The 15,392-nt window shown below is 42.9% G+C and overlaps 1 protein-coding gene across 4 annotated transcripts in view; it reads right to left on the reverse strand.

Moving 5' to 3' along the window:
• Bmal1 (basic helix-loop-helix ARNT like 1) overlaps positions 1-15,392 on the reverse strand; it is a 104,668-nt gene that overhangs the window by 63,366 nt on the left and 25,910 nt on the right. For all 4 annotated transcript variants that reach the window (XM_090348118.1, XM_090348115.1, XM_090348117.1 and 1 more), the window contains exon 2: positions 11,925-11,997. The gene's annotated coding sequence lies outside the window, so the exon portion shown is untranslated. The remainder of the gene's footprint in view (positions 1-11,924; positions 11,998-15,392) is intronic.

The raw sequence follows: 15,392 nt of genomic DNA on the forward strand, positions 1-15,392 counted from the left end.
TGTTGAGAAACTGAGATCACAGAAGCAAGACACCCCCCACTTCCCCACGCCTTATGGCAAGTTTATATAGTACCTATTTCAAGTATGCACAAAGCCATCTAGAGTTTCCGGCAGGAAGGTGACATGAACTTTCCTACTTAAGGCTTGAACTCAGGGTCTGGGCATCTTTCCTTGGGCTTTCTCAAGGCTAGCACTCTACCACTTGAGCCACAGCACCATTTCCAGATTTTTCTCTGTATGTGGTACGGAAGAATCAAAAACCCAAGGCTTCGTGTATGCTAGGCAAGCACTCTACCACTAGGCCACGCTCTTGGCCCTTTCCTACTTCTTAAAAGACCATATTGCTTAGTAGTGTGGAAAACAGAACAGAAGTGGAAGAAAGGAGAGCCGCTGAGGAATAGGGAGATATGGAAGAGGGTGGAGAGGAATGGTGGCTTTCGGGAGACACTTTGAGTCAAGAACTGTGAAACCTTGTAATCCGTATGAAGAATGGGGCTCTCCATGAGACTAAAGAGAAGCAAGACTGTTTCTTTGATTTGTTTTGCTTTTCATGCTGGAATATCCACTACTTCCCATGGTAGCTTTTGGGTGGACACTGGTTCTAAGGTGTCAGGCTGGTGAACATTTAGGGGACAGGGGATTACCATGAGGTGGCAACTTGGCCCAGTTCCAGACATGTCCCAGTATATCACCGTTTATCAGGTTCCTGCCTCTGGATGCTCTTCCTGGACTTCTACAGCTGGCAGATTCTTTATGTCTTCTAAAACTTGCTCAACAGTCATCCGTTTAGAGCCTGGAGGTAAAGTCTAGAGCCTAGTGGTAAAGTGCTTGCCTAGCATGCACGAAACCCTGGGTTCGATTCCTCAGCATCCCATACACACAAAAAAGCTGGAAGTGGTGCTGTGACTGAAGTGGTAGAGCACTAGCCTTGAGCAAAAGTGCTCAAGGACAGTGGCCAGGCTCTGAGTTCAAGCCCCAGAACTGGCAAAAAAAAAAAAAAAAAGGCAACCTGTTCTCTGAGAGGCCCTGTTGACCTCCAGGACCTCCTCTCTTCTGCTACAGCCACCTTAATGTCACACCTTGACAAGGATTCAGCCACATGCCACAGTATTCTTTTACCTCTTTCCTGCCCACGAGTTCCTCTGCACCAGCGATGGGAAGCTTACTGCGTCTTGCCTCCCTAGCACCCAACATGAAGCCTGTGCATGGCAAACACTCACTAAATGAATGGAGGCGCCAAGAAGTGACATCCCTGCACACTGACTCACACCGCACACAGCTGCTGTCTGAAAGCAAAGAGAGGTGGAAAAAAAATAACTCGTTGCTGCTGAGGCACTAATAAGGCTCAATGGGGCAGAGTGGCATCTTCCCTTGAGGAGTTTCTTCACTAAATCTGAGAGCTGAACATCTCAGGAGTTCAGAGGTGTGATGAGCACAGCATCTAATGAACATGTTGGAGTGTCAAATGCAGAAACACGACACATTCCTTTGCCTTCAATCTTGAAAGTGATCCAGAGAGGCAGGGCCCATCAGTCTTCCTTCAGAGGTGGAGAAAGAAGGACAGGAGCCCAGGTGAGGTGATTTGCCCAGGGTCACAGGGCTGAGAAATATGGAATTCATGCCCAGGACTGCCAGACACCAAACCTCATTCCATCTCCGTCAGCCTCACTTCATGATGCAGCATTCTATATCAGGCAGGATCCTTAGGACCACTGAGCCCCCAGACTGCATAGAGCAGGTGTGGCTGTAAGATTGGGGGATGAGGTTTACATTTACTGAGGAGTTACAAGCAGAATGCTAATCTCTACCTCAGGGCCAACTCCTAGAGTGCTGTCTGTATCTCAAGCACACACTTTAGTGGACAGAAACAAAACCAAAACCATGACTTCCACTCTATTTTATCTACCTACATGTTCCTTACAAATAAATACGAGAGGAGAGGGAAATTGTGCTCTTACCAGCTGTGATTACTATGTGCCCAAGGCTCCAACATAGACAAGAAGATAACTGAGCAGTTGATTCTGCATCAAACTATTTGCAAAACCAGCACCACAGAGCAAACTGACCTATTCAGCTCTCATGCGCCCCACTCCTGCAAAAAGGAACTAAGCAAGGCAGCAAAGACTGGAGAAAGCCTGGAAGATGACTGAGACCACTCACATTCACCCATACTAGTTTTTTAGGCTCTCTAAGCCTCAGTTTCCTCATGTGTATGAAAGAATGCACAGCCCGTTTCCTGGAGCTGCTCTGACATTCTGGAAACTAAACAGGATGGCACATGTGCCTGGCATAAAGCACATATCAAATAGTTTGGTAGGCTGTTGATTGCTGAGCAAGCAAAAGGATTTACACACACCCTAAAAAAGAAATGTAGAGAGAGAGAGAGAGAGAGAGAGAGAGAGAGAGAGAGAGAGAGAGAGAGAGAGAGATCCCCAGCTATACCAAATCTCTTGCAAAATCGGAATACGGTAAAATAGTACTCTCTGAGGACTATGAAAATATAAAGAAATAACTCAAAATTTTTAGTGGCTGAGTTTTTTTAAGGCAGAGTGGGGGAAGAGAAAGGCAGAGTGAAAGGAAAAGGAATAGGGAAAGAGATGATCTGAGACTGAATATATCAATGTATTACAGGAATCAAAAAAACTTAACATGTGGACATAAAAATATGTATCTAATGGATAGAGCTGCCTATTAATTATTTATGGCCTTAACATCTCTCTACTTGTTGAGCTCCTTTATTAGATATTGAGCCCCTGAGAATACAGTGTATGGGAGTCACCTCTGGGCTCACACACGTTTGCCTTCCTCTCACTCCACCTTCTTCAAGAAGATTCGCTTCTTGAGTGAGAAAATGAGAAAGGATTTATGTGTAATTTTATGTGTTTATTCTGTGATGAATTTCTAAAACACATCTTTCAAATATTAATTTGTGTCTTCCTTTCAATGTCCCTGGGAGAGAAAGAGCCGCCCTATTTTGTAGGAGACATTGGGCTCAGGGAGGTAAAGTCAATAGCCCAAGAGCTACACTACTAGTAATAAAACACGGCCAGGATTTGAAACAGGGTCTAACTCCAAACCTCTTCCCGCTAGACCAGATGGTCCAGCTTGGATCTGAGGGCACAAGAAGAAGAAAGTGCCAAAATGAGGTCAGTGCTAAGGAGCCTGTGCCCAGACAAAGAGAAAATACCAATTTAGAGAAAGAGACAGGAGGCCTCTGGAGAAGATGGAAGTCAAAATCTCACATTCCCCACCTAAGTACTGAGGCTCAGTCATTGCTGGGAAAAACAGGCCAAACTTGGTACAGCTGTGAAAAAGGAAGCTGTGACTTGCTATATGAATCTTCCTTAAACTACCTGACCCCATTGATACTGAGACTGGTTACAATATTTAGGAAGCATTTTGTCACCCTACAGTATGGTAACCATACCGATGTCAAGATGTAAAATCATTTCATCTAATCCCACAGTCTTACATATTTTGAATGTTTCTGTAAGACAAACATGTCACTTTGATGGCCTATTTGTGAGCCATCTTTTTCCTTTTGTGAGGAAAGAGAGAGAGAGGGGGATCACAAAAAGGATGCTCCTGAGAGAAACGTGGGTTAGTCTAGTATAGCTTTTTTAGAGGACAATTTGGTACTATTGAATCAAATTTTAAGTGGAAAATGTCTTAAGCCAAAAGTCCCACTTCTAGACATCTGTACCACAAAAAAAAAATCTTTCACAAAAACTCAATAGTATGTGCAAAAATTGCCCCTGCAGCAATGGATGCCATGGTAAAGACCAAAAACATACTGTCAAGACCAGAATGATTAAATAAATTTAAAATATATTAAAAATAAAATGACACATAAAGTGTCATTTGGAAAAATAACTATAGTAATTGATAAAAGTTATTTTAAAAAAAGGAGATTAGTTTAATCAGTAGAAACCTTGGGCTCTCCTAGCAGAGATTTGCAATAGAGCAAAATCTTGATACAAAAGGCCATATAGTAGGATGCTAAATGAAAGGATCTCTAGGATATTGAAACATAAGCCATATAATGAATGATTGTTGTCCTTAAGGTACTATGTTATCTCTCATCTCTTTTGCTGTCCCTTGGTTATCTCATATTGTTACAGTATCTCACTTTGTTACCTGATTTATCGGATATATTTGTATTTGGTTATTTGAAACTGGATAGGGAAGGGGGGAAAACAAGATGAGGGGTGGGGGTGGGGGGAGGGAAATGGGTACCAAGACATGTGAAAGGGTATCAATGTATGTGAATTAATGCACCTTCTATCTGACAAATATCATGTAACCCTTCTATTAATTACAATAAAAATGTATAAAAAAAGAAGAAGGAAAAAAGAAAGTTGTATAATACTACATAGAGAGATTTCATGGTCATTGAACAAAAAGAAAATTGAGTATGTTGAGAGTGAGCCAGGGATGGGCACATAAGCAGGTACAAAAGTCCAGTTGTCTGGCTAGAGGTATGGCTCGGTGGTAGAGCTCCTGCCTAGTAACTATTAGGCTCTGAATTCAAATCCCAGTACCATCAGGGAAAAAAATGTCTAAGAATATAAGCAACAAAAGTGGTTATATTTGAAGGAATGGTTGCAAGTATCTCCTCTCCATACCACTTGGAAGAAAGCTGCAGGAACTGGTAGAGGGGAAGCCATATCTTTTATTGCTAAGTTACTGTGCTTCAGTGTTTGAATTTTTGACAAGTATATAATTCTTGCATGACAAAAAGAAAAATTAGCCAGGTGCCCGGTGGCTCACATCTGTAATCCCAGCTACTCAGTAGGCTGAGATCTGAGGATCATAGTTCAAAGCCAGCCTGGGCACGAAAGTCCATGAAACTCTTATCTCCATTAACTACCAGAAAACCAGAAGTGGCGCTGTGGCTCAAGTTGTAGAATGTTAGTCTTGTGTTAAGAGTTCAGGGACAGTGCCCAAGCCCAGAGTTCAAGCCCCATGACCAACGCCCCCCCCCCAAAAAAAAAGGTCAGCTTTCAAAATCTCATAGAACTTCAGAACAGTGGAAGGCTGCTTTCCTTTCCTACCATCTGGTCACAGCCAGCTGGGGGCTTATAGGCTGGCAGGAGTATAGGCCTCTGGTAGGGACTATCACAGAAGCTAATGGTCCTCAAACCCTCAAGAATCTTACCCATGTCACAACCGAGTCTGCCAAATTACAATTCTTTTAGTGAAAGCATAAATAAAAAGGACTAAGTGCCTTTAATTTTCCTGTTCCAGTAAAGCAGTTCACTTGTTTGAAACTGCCCTTAAATGGCAGCTATTGAAATATACATGCTGTATTGCCCAACATTTTATGCTGACATATAAGTTTTGATATAGTTGCAAACATTTTAATGGGGACCTCCCACAGGGAGAAAAGGTGACCCCACCTAAAACAGCCAGAAATACTGTGAACACTGGGTTGTCATAAGAATGACAACTTAGCAAGTGAAATGACCTTCTTACCTGTGGCCAAAGTTGCTAATGAAGATAACCACAGCCTCAATAGTCTAAGCAAGCCCCAGAAGGCACAAAGGACAGAAGAGACTGGAGAGGGAACTACTGGACAAAGTGACCAGAGCATTGCAAGATCTGGCAGGAAATTCAGATTTTTTTAAATATAAAATCTACCTGTTTTAAAATATCAACCACAAATTTAATGGTTGTAAAACATTATGAATGCTACATGAAATGCCTTGGGCAAGCCAAATTCAGCTGCTGAACAGGAAGTTGCATTCTGTCAACAGGTATCTACCTTTCTTTCTTTCTCTCTCTCTCTCTCTCTCTCTCTCTCTCTCTCTCTCTCTCTCTCTCTCGTGTCTCTCTCTCCCTTCCTTCCCTCCTTCCTTCCTTCCTTTCTTTCTTGTCCTGGGGCTTGAACTCAGGGCAGTACTCTACCCCTTGAGCCACAGCATCACTTCTAGCCTTTTCTGTGTATGTGGTACCAGGGAATCAAACCCAGAGCTTTTTGCATGCTAAGCAAACACTCTACCATTAGGCTACACGTTTTTTAAATGGTTAATTTTGTTTAACTTCATTCCCAGCAAGACAGGAGAAAGTAAGAAAATGGTACTGAGTGGAGAGGAAAACAAGAAAGCAAAGCAATTGTTATTAAGAAACTGTTCTAACGTATTTTTAAAGATAATAACAGCTATCTATTCCAGATTCTAAAGAAATCACTTATGTTCTCTAGCTATATGAGACATAAAACTGGTTTCTTTCCTTGTACGTCCTCCGGACTAAAATCACTTTAGCTGTTCTGCAGCAGGTGAAGGTATAAGCAAACGGTAGCATTTCTCAGGCTCACAGTCTAGAGCAACTCAGAGCTCTGTCCAAGTTTTACTGGCAATGAACTCAGACCAACTTACTATCCTGCATTAATGTTCATCATAAAAACTTCAAATAGCAGCAGCCACCACAGAAATGCTCCTCTATGCCAGGTGCTGTCCAGGCACTTGGCAATCCAGCTTGCCAATGTAGGTCACACAGCCACTGGCACCATGCCAACCCAGGCCTGCCTGACAAAGCTTTCTCAGAAACAAAAACAATAATGAACTTAGACTCAGCATCATCAAAGTGGGCATAAGTGGTTTTTCTAAAGCCAAATCAACAGATACATGTACGCTGATCATAATATCTGGACATAATCTGCCATATGAAGTGCTTTCTCTCTAGGCTACCTCACACACTCAGCACGGCCATTCAACTGTATCTTAGACTTTCTATCTTGTCCAAAGTCTTTTACAGTTCTGATTAACAGCCAGACATTTAGAAACCATCAGAATGGTAGCAGATACTGGATATCTGATATTTTCTACATGACGGGCATAGAGCTAAACACATTTCACTCCACTCTCACTAGACCTGATAAGGAATATTCCTCTTATCACAGTCACACTTGCAGATAGGAACCAGGATGCTTGGTTCTAAGTCCTGCCACTACCATGTGCCTAGCTGACTCTCAGAGCCAGTGCCTGCAGCCAGCATGCCAAGTGCCATCTCCATGGATGTTGGAGACTCTCTGCACTTAGCCCATCTCAGTTTGTGGTTAGCAAATGTGCCTAGGGTCTGACTAGCTTCACCTCCCCTTGCCCCCTTACCATCTAATTTCCCTACTTGGCCAGGAGCCCTTTAAAAGTTTATATTTTTCTTACTAAATAACAGGGTGAGTCACTTGGAGTTCTGCCAGACTGGCCTTAGAGGGCCCTGGCAGCCATGTGCCCTAGGGACTGGGCTTCCCCTGCTGCCCAGTCCCTGCCCAGCCAACTGGAGCCTAGGCAGGGTTTGCACATAATTGTTATCTGAATGAGGTATGGGAAGAGGGTCCTGAGGGCCACAGAGCTAAAGTGGATGTGTATGGAAGGGAGCCTTCAGATTGGGAGAAGAAAACATTTATTTAGCCAAGAGCTGTGACATATTTATTATTCAAAGTGGCACATCAGACTCCTGAGCAAAGGAGATTCAGCAGGGTGATAAACTATACAAGTAAAAATATCGTGTGTGAGAACCACACATGCATGCATGCTCATACCACACACACACACACACACACACACACAGTCTGCATCACAGAGTAGCTGCTTTCAAAGTAATAAAGTCTAGTTCTTCCTTATCCCTTCTGCTTATCTACTCTATCTGAAGTGCTTTCCCACCACAGAGGCCACAGCCAGGGTTGTTCTCCTTCTGATGGGCTTCAGAAGGCCAAGGTAAGCCTGTAATAGGTCATTATGACTCGCTCAAGTCAGTCATCCTCAGAGTATAACAGGAAGGGCAGCTAACTCTGTACCCAGAGGCCAAGGGGTTCCTTTCCTTACAGACAGATGAGAGTGGGTATGGAATGGAAAAAACAAAGTAAGTGGCAGAAGAATCAGACTCCATGGAGTACGGAATAGAGAAAACAAAGCAAATGGCAGAAGAATCAGACTCCATGGAGGCATGGATGCCTCCTTAGTACAGTTGGTTCTGGCAACTGTGAGAAGGCAGAAGTGAAGCTGAGGTCTGAACCCCAGGCACCCAGCCAGGTGGCTCCAATTAGTAGAGGCCTGCAGTGGATCTTTCAGGGTCAGAAGGAAGGAAGGGAGGGAGGGAGGAAAGGAGGGAGGGAGGGAGAAAGAAGGGAATGAGAGAGAAAGAAAGAAAGAAAGAAAGAAAGAAGGAAGGAAGGAAGGAAGGAAGGAAGGAAGGAAGGAAGGAAGGAAGGAAGGAAGTAAAGGCATAGGCAAAGAATACAGAGGAGTAGCATTTCTGAGGTTTCAATATGCTGGGAGACCAGATAGGCAGGCAGCTACAAACCCAGATCTAGAACAACCTGCTCTGTACTTGAAGGTAAGAAGAGAATAGGACCCACCAAGTCCAACAGCCAATGAACCTCCATTCAAATACATCTGATCATGTTACAAAGCTGCTGTTTAGCTGTGCAAACAGACTTCACTATGCTCAATTTTGCAACAAACACTTCCTGAGCCAGGTACACTTTCAGTGCTTGGCATTGAAAACACAGAGATTGTGGGTGAATGTACTCACCCTTCCCTCAAGGAGCTTAGGCAAGAAAGCCACCAGCTACTCAGGTAAGTGCTTTGCAACAGAAAGCAGGGTGTTCTGGAAGGCAGGAGGAAGGTCAGTTGCAGGTCAGGGGAGAAAGGGGGTGTAAATGGGGGGGGTGACAAGCTAAGTCACCTGGACAGGGTGCAGAGGTCAGGTCATTCCCAGGAGAAGACCCCAGCATTGGCAGAGGCAACAGGTAATGGCAGCTGGTGGCTGTACTGAGGTTGGAACTGTGGATTAGAGAAAAAGCATGAAGAGAAAAGACCAGAGGCCAGGTTATAAGAAGACTGCAGTGTCACTGAGGGGCTTGTGGTTTTATCTGAGAGCACTGAGGAGCCCCGTGGGAAGTTTTAAGCAAAAGAAAGTCTTGATGGAGGTGTGAATTAGAAACAACATGTTCACAAGACTGTGGAGGTGGGATGAGGGAGGAGAAAGATGGACAGGATGACCAATTAAGAGGCTTTTGTTAAAAAAAAATTCCAAATGATGAGTCCTAAATAAAGGAATGAGGAGAGAGAAGGGCAACAACATAAATTAGAAGAAAGGCTCTTTGAGATCTGGGAGCTGGTGCAATAGGACAGCTGGGGAAAGGATCGTCCAAGGATAAATTAGGAAGTGGCGCCAACTGAGAGGCCTGGATCAAGGGCGAGAAGAGTCTGGCAATGGGTGGGCGAGCTGGGTCCTAAGGATATATGAATGAGCTCACACAGAGAGAACACCAGGAATGAGGTAGAAGAGACTAAGCAAAGCCTGAAGCTGAGGACAAAAAAAAAAGTGATGCAGATCCTAGAGGCCAGGATCTGAGGCTTGAGGAGAACTAGGATGACCCAGGATGGCAAGCATAGTCAGAAAGAGGCCTCAGTAGGGAATCTCTGGAGAAGGAGAAGGCAATGCAGGCCAACAACAGCATTCAAAGCAAGTGTTGAGGACTTGGCTGATTGCTCTTTAGTCATGGCAGAACATGAAGAGCACTTGGGGCTGGGAATCTGGCCTAGTGGTAAGAGTGCTTGCTTAGCATGCATGAAGACCCGGGTTCGATTCCTTAGTACTACATATATAGAAAAAAGCTAGAAGTGGTACTGTAGCTCAAGTGGTAGAGTTCTAGCCTTGAGAAAGCCCAAAGACAGTGTTCAGGCCCTGGGTTCAGTCCCCACGATTGGCAAAAAAAAAAAAAGAACATGAAGAGCACTGATTTGTTGGAGAGGCCATTCCTATCTTGCCTAATCTACCAGTCTGGTCGCTTTCTCCCAGCATGCTCATGCCTGATGACACATGAGACATCTCATATCTAGAAAATCTGTCTCATGATGATAGACCCTTGTCTTGTATCACCTCTGGAATTGTGATGCCAAGAGCAGTGCCTGGAACACAGACACTAAGTATTGTGACCTAAATCACACGGTTCATTGAAAGCTATGGATAATTAATTAGTGAGCAAATAACACCCCCACAGGTCGGTTCTGTGCTAGATTCTGGAGATACAACGACTCCATTTTTGTGTTCTAACCCATCCAAATGCGATGATTTGCCACAACACATCTTTTGTCTCATGGCAAAGAGGTCGAAACATGGGCTGGATCCCTGTGCTTCCAGCTGAAGCAGAGCTATGACTACCACACCTCATGAAAGACAAACATAATCACAAGCCCAGTGTACACTAACTCCCAGGGCAGCTGGGCTCCGAAGGAGGCATGAGAACTGCTCACAGAGTGATTTTCCTGCAAAGCTAAGGGTAAGCGTGTTCTGACATGCAAATATCTAAATGTTATAGGTCTCCTTCTTTGACTCCCCTGACTTTCCACGAGTAGTCTGCTTTGACATCCTCTCTCATCGATGTAATCTTTGTTACATTACATTCCTCAAGACCATCTACAAAGAGCCTGTCACAAATTCAGTAGCCTTCCTTTGGGTCCCTTCTCCCAGTCCTTTCTCCACTGCCCTATTCTATGGCCTTTTGCCTATCCTCTTTCTCCAATATCAAAGTTATATACATTCCCAAGTGTTCATCTTCTACTCATCTTAGGGAGATAGCAAAAACCCTGGTGTCTGCTCTCATTTCCAGACTTAACTCTTTCAGTCCAGACTCCAGTCCTGTATTTCCAATTTTCTACTGGACATTTCCTTTGAATAACCACTGTCATCTTGAATTTGACGTATCAAAAACAAGGCCAAATATGGTGCTCATGTTTATCATCCCAGCTACTTGGAAGGTAGAAATCAGGAGGAGCATGGTTCAAGACCACCTTGGGAAAAATGTTTATGAGAATCCTATCTCAACAAATAAAACTGGATTTGATGGCTCACACTTGGAATCACAGCCATGAAAGAGACATAGGAAGGGTAGTGCTCAAAGATTGGCCTAAGCAAGCGACATGAGACACTAAAAAATAATGCAAAAGGGGTTGGGTATGTGACTTAAAGTATAAAACCCTTTTGTAGCATGGATGAGGCCCTGGCTTGGTTCCGCAGCACCATAAAGATAAAATTTAAACTTTTATTCTCTGTGACTCCTGTCTAAGTCTAATAAGGTTGACAATCTGGGTTACCCCTTTACAATTTCTCTTCTACTGGTTACATACTGATTACTGTTAACTACACAACCTCATGCCTGGAGTGTTGCTACTACCTTTTAACCAGGTCCTGTGACTCTTGTCATCAGATTGAACATTCCTAAAATGTTTTTGTCATTTTATTTCTTGGCTCAAAACAACTTCAATCCATTCCCCTGCCTTCAGGATAAAGTGAAATACTTTAGCCCAGCATTTAAGAGTCTGGAGAAGGAGCTGGCAAACTATAGACCACATGTTTCTAGAAATAAGGTTTTACTGGAACACAGTCATACCTATTTACTTACACATTATCAAGGTCTTCCTTCATGTTGCCAAAAGCAGAGTTGAGTGGCTGAGATAAGAAGCCATAGCTATATGGAGGTCCTTTACAGAACAAGTAGCTGATACTGTGCTAGAATAACCAGATGCCAGCAGTGTTCCCTAAATTCTGGTCCAGTGCTCCTTATTATAAAGCTTTTGCTTCTATGAATCTGTGGCTGAGCCCACAGAATATCTTGCACCACATTTTCAAGCACTGAAACATCCTATCTCCTTCCTGCGAAGACCTTTTCCAATCTACCTTTTCCTTCAAATGGCAGCCTGTATGCCTATGCTGACTTCCTACACCCTCCATCTCTGCAGCTACTTAGAAACATTAGACAGACTGCATGTCTGCGTATCCTTCCAGCCTATGTTAAATGCTTCCTAGAGCCCAGACTTGGTGACCTCCACAGAGCTCCTGCCCGAGATACAACGCCTTTGCCCTTCATTCCAAATGCCAGTCTCCAGTGGCATAATATGGTAAGAAGACATCAAACTTACCAATGAAGGCTTAGGGTTCCACATTTGAAAAGTTACAGCTGAGTCCAAAAGCATGTACTTGTACCAGCAACACCTGAAATCAATAAAAATAGTTTAGTTTTAAAAGGAAATGCTTATGCTGTTTAATTAATAATATATGTGTGTGTATATATATATATATATATATATATATATATATATATTGGGTTTTGATGTCTCATCAAAACAAAATGCCCAGCCCTGCGTATTTGGCTAGGAAATCCTTTCCCTGGAAGCCCAATGTCCCATTCAGGCCAGGTATCCTTCCTCTCAGATCCCTAGAACTCAGGTCACATATTTATGGTGACATATAGGACAAAGTAACATAATTCCTTGTTTGGAGATGGGAATTTCTAGACTGTAGGCCTTTCAAGAGAACAGATCGGTTGAGTTCACCCATACTTTATCCTCTCTATCTAGAGCATCTCAGGCTTGTAGATAATCCTCAATAAAAATTTGTAGAGCGGCGCGTGGCTCTCACCTGTAATCTCAGCTACTCAGGAGGCTGAGATCTGAAGATGGAGGATAAAGCCAGCTAGGATATAATAAGACCTGAAACTCTAATCTCTAATTAACCTCTTGAAAATGGACTCACTTGACACCCTTGATTCAAGGGTGGTAGCCTTGAGCTGAAGAGCTCAAGGACAGGCCAAGTTCAAGCCCCATGACCCCCACACACAAAAAAATAATAATAAATGAATACATAAAATAAAAATTTTTTAAATGGATGAGAAAGCAGCCTGTTCAATTCATTAATACATGTCTTAGACTTAGTATCTAAATTTCTTGTAGGCCATGGTTCTATTGCTTTCAATAGGCAAGGACTTACCAAGGAGAGATTGATATAAATGCACACCTTTACAACCAATACTCCCTATGGGCAGAAACCTTCAGAAGTTCCCAGAATCTAATAAGACAAGACCAACTCTCGTAGCCAAGATGTCAGGCCTGCACCCACCAAGACCTGGTCTAAAGTGGCAGCCTCAGCTTGTCTGGGTATCCCAGTGAATCATCCTATCCAGACATGCAGGCGTGTTAGCAAATCCTCAAACATACACAGTCGCCTCTCAGCATCCCTTCTAGTCAGATGCCTTCACCCACCTCCGTCCACACTATCTCCATGTGTTCATGTCACTCATTCCAAACATCACACCCCAGACCAAGTCGACACTAGAGATCTCAAAAGTTTTGTTTTATTTCTGTGTGGTCTTTTTAAAAAAATTGTGACAAAACATATGTAACATCAAGTTTATACTCTCAACCACTTGTAAGTGTACCACTTGGCAGGATGGAGTACATCTGTATTTGTGTACAAGTAGCACAAGTGACCATCTCCATACCTCTCCCCCTGTGCAAAATGGCAACAGCACATCTGTGAAACAATGACTCTTCCTCTCCTTCTCCCTAAGCATTTGAACCCAATGAATTTTAAGGAAATAAGCTAATGAATCAGTGAGTGACAGAGTGAGAGAATGAGTGGAGTGAGTGAAAATGCAAATGACTCAACTTTCCCCATAGAAGCACCTTTGCTTTCTGCTGGCTTCCCACGGAACATCGTTTTCAGATTCTCTTTCTTTTGGCACAATTATAAAGTGTTAGTGCAGGAACTAACACTCATTATCAACGTTAAACTTAAGTCTAAATGTACACTCCTGGCCTGGCTTATCCTTCACGTTGCTAGAGCCACTACTCATGTCTTATTCCTTGCTGTTTTTTTGTTGTTGTTGTTGTTGTTGTTTGGAGTGGTGTTGGGATTTGCACCCTACCACCACCACTCCCACCATTAACACCACCCTGCTGGTCTTAAACAAACTAGTGTAACAGCCTTGAATCACAGCATCCACTTCCTGCAGTTTTTGAATACAGCTAATCATTCCCTCTAGCTTGACCACTATTCATTTGGTTTCCAAGAGAGGCCTCTCTTTTGGTTTCCCACACATGTCAGTCTCTCATCTAGGAGACCCAGGGACCTAGTTCTCCTCTTAACTACTTCACTGTCATTCCCTTTTAGATCTCATCCATAAATATCAGAGATTCAAATATCACCCCCAGGTAGATGATGCTCACTGAGATTTCTCTCCAAGTCTCAGATATCTCTCCATTGAACCCCTTGCCAATAACCAGCTTCCGATAATAATTCACAACTCATGATCTACATAGGCTGTGCTGAGCATCTGAAACTTAACACATCTAACACAGTCTCCTGACCTCCCCAAACCTGTTCCTCTCAATGTTTCATCCACCATGGTATAGACAGTACTTTTCTGATTACCAGGGTTTTCATCCCTCTTTCTCTGTCACTCTATCTAGTGCTCAACAAAACTGACTGTCATCCTCTAAATACATTTGCAATGTAACCATTTCTGTTCTTTTTTTCTATTCAGAAATTGATGTATTTAATTTTTAAAATTCAACTCATTTTCCAATGTATAGAGGGATTATAGTTACATTCGTCAGGTAGCAACTCTGCTGATAGCATCCTAGTCTCATGATTACAATAGTCTCATAATTGTGTCTCTGCTTCCACCCTTGCTGCCACTCCTACCTCCACCCATAGACTACTCCCAGCTCAGGAAGAAATCTGTTACAACATGAATCACACCATGCCATTTCTTTCTTAAATCCCTTTCTTTAAAAGTCTTCCTGGCAAGAATGATGCCAAAGGGACTGGTATTTCTAAACTAGACCTACTAGTCCCTGCATCAAGCTCCCAGTCAGTATGCTTTCCAGGCCAGTACTGGAAATTTCTGTCATTCATCCATTTCTCCATGGCAGTCCTGATATCTCCTACCGTCAGAAGATATGATCTTTTCTCAGGAATAGATATTTTCTGACTTGCCAAAAACAAAGGAAAGAAAAGAAATGCAACCAATTGGCTTCCCTTTCCAATTAAGAGTACCACAAAAAGCCAATAATTTATTTCTCTAGAAAAAATAAGGTATTTAGAATCGGCCACTATTTAATAACTAGATTCCAGAGCATAGGAATATACTTGTGTGTGGTGGTGGTGGTGAGGAATCTTGCTTAACTCTCTTTCTTCCAGCCCCCAGTTGATCACCACATCTTATGTGCCTACTGTCCTTAGCTCCATTCTTTTTCTCCCCCTCATCAATATTGTATTGGAGTCTATGCACAAATTCAGTCACCCAGGACTATTTAAGCTCAGATGTCAGGCATTCTCCTCAGAGCTCTAGCAGCAACCACCTAATCAGCTCAGCCATCTCTAGTCACTTATTTCCACCACTACCTCATAAAATGCCTGAACTAATTGTAATAAAACCTAAGTTTGATCACGTTCCTTACTTAAAACTACCAAGAGTCACTGCATCCTACAATATAAATTCTCTAAGATCCATTACATTGGAACATTCTGTGTACCTCTCTTAAGCACATTTCTTCTGCCTTCCATTGAAGCAGAACAAGGATGAGAAGATACTCCAGTCTAGATTA

The sequence above is a fragment of the Megascapheus bottae genome, chromosome 16, assembly GCF_031878675.1.
Source record: "Megascapheus bottae isolate mThoBot1 chromosome 16, mThoBot2.hap1, whole genome shotgun sequence".
Lineage (NCBI taxonomy): Eukaryota > Metazoa > Chordata > Mammalia > Rodentia > Geomyidae > Megascapheus > Megascapheus bottae.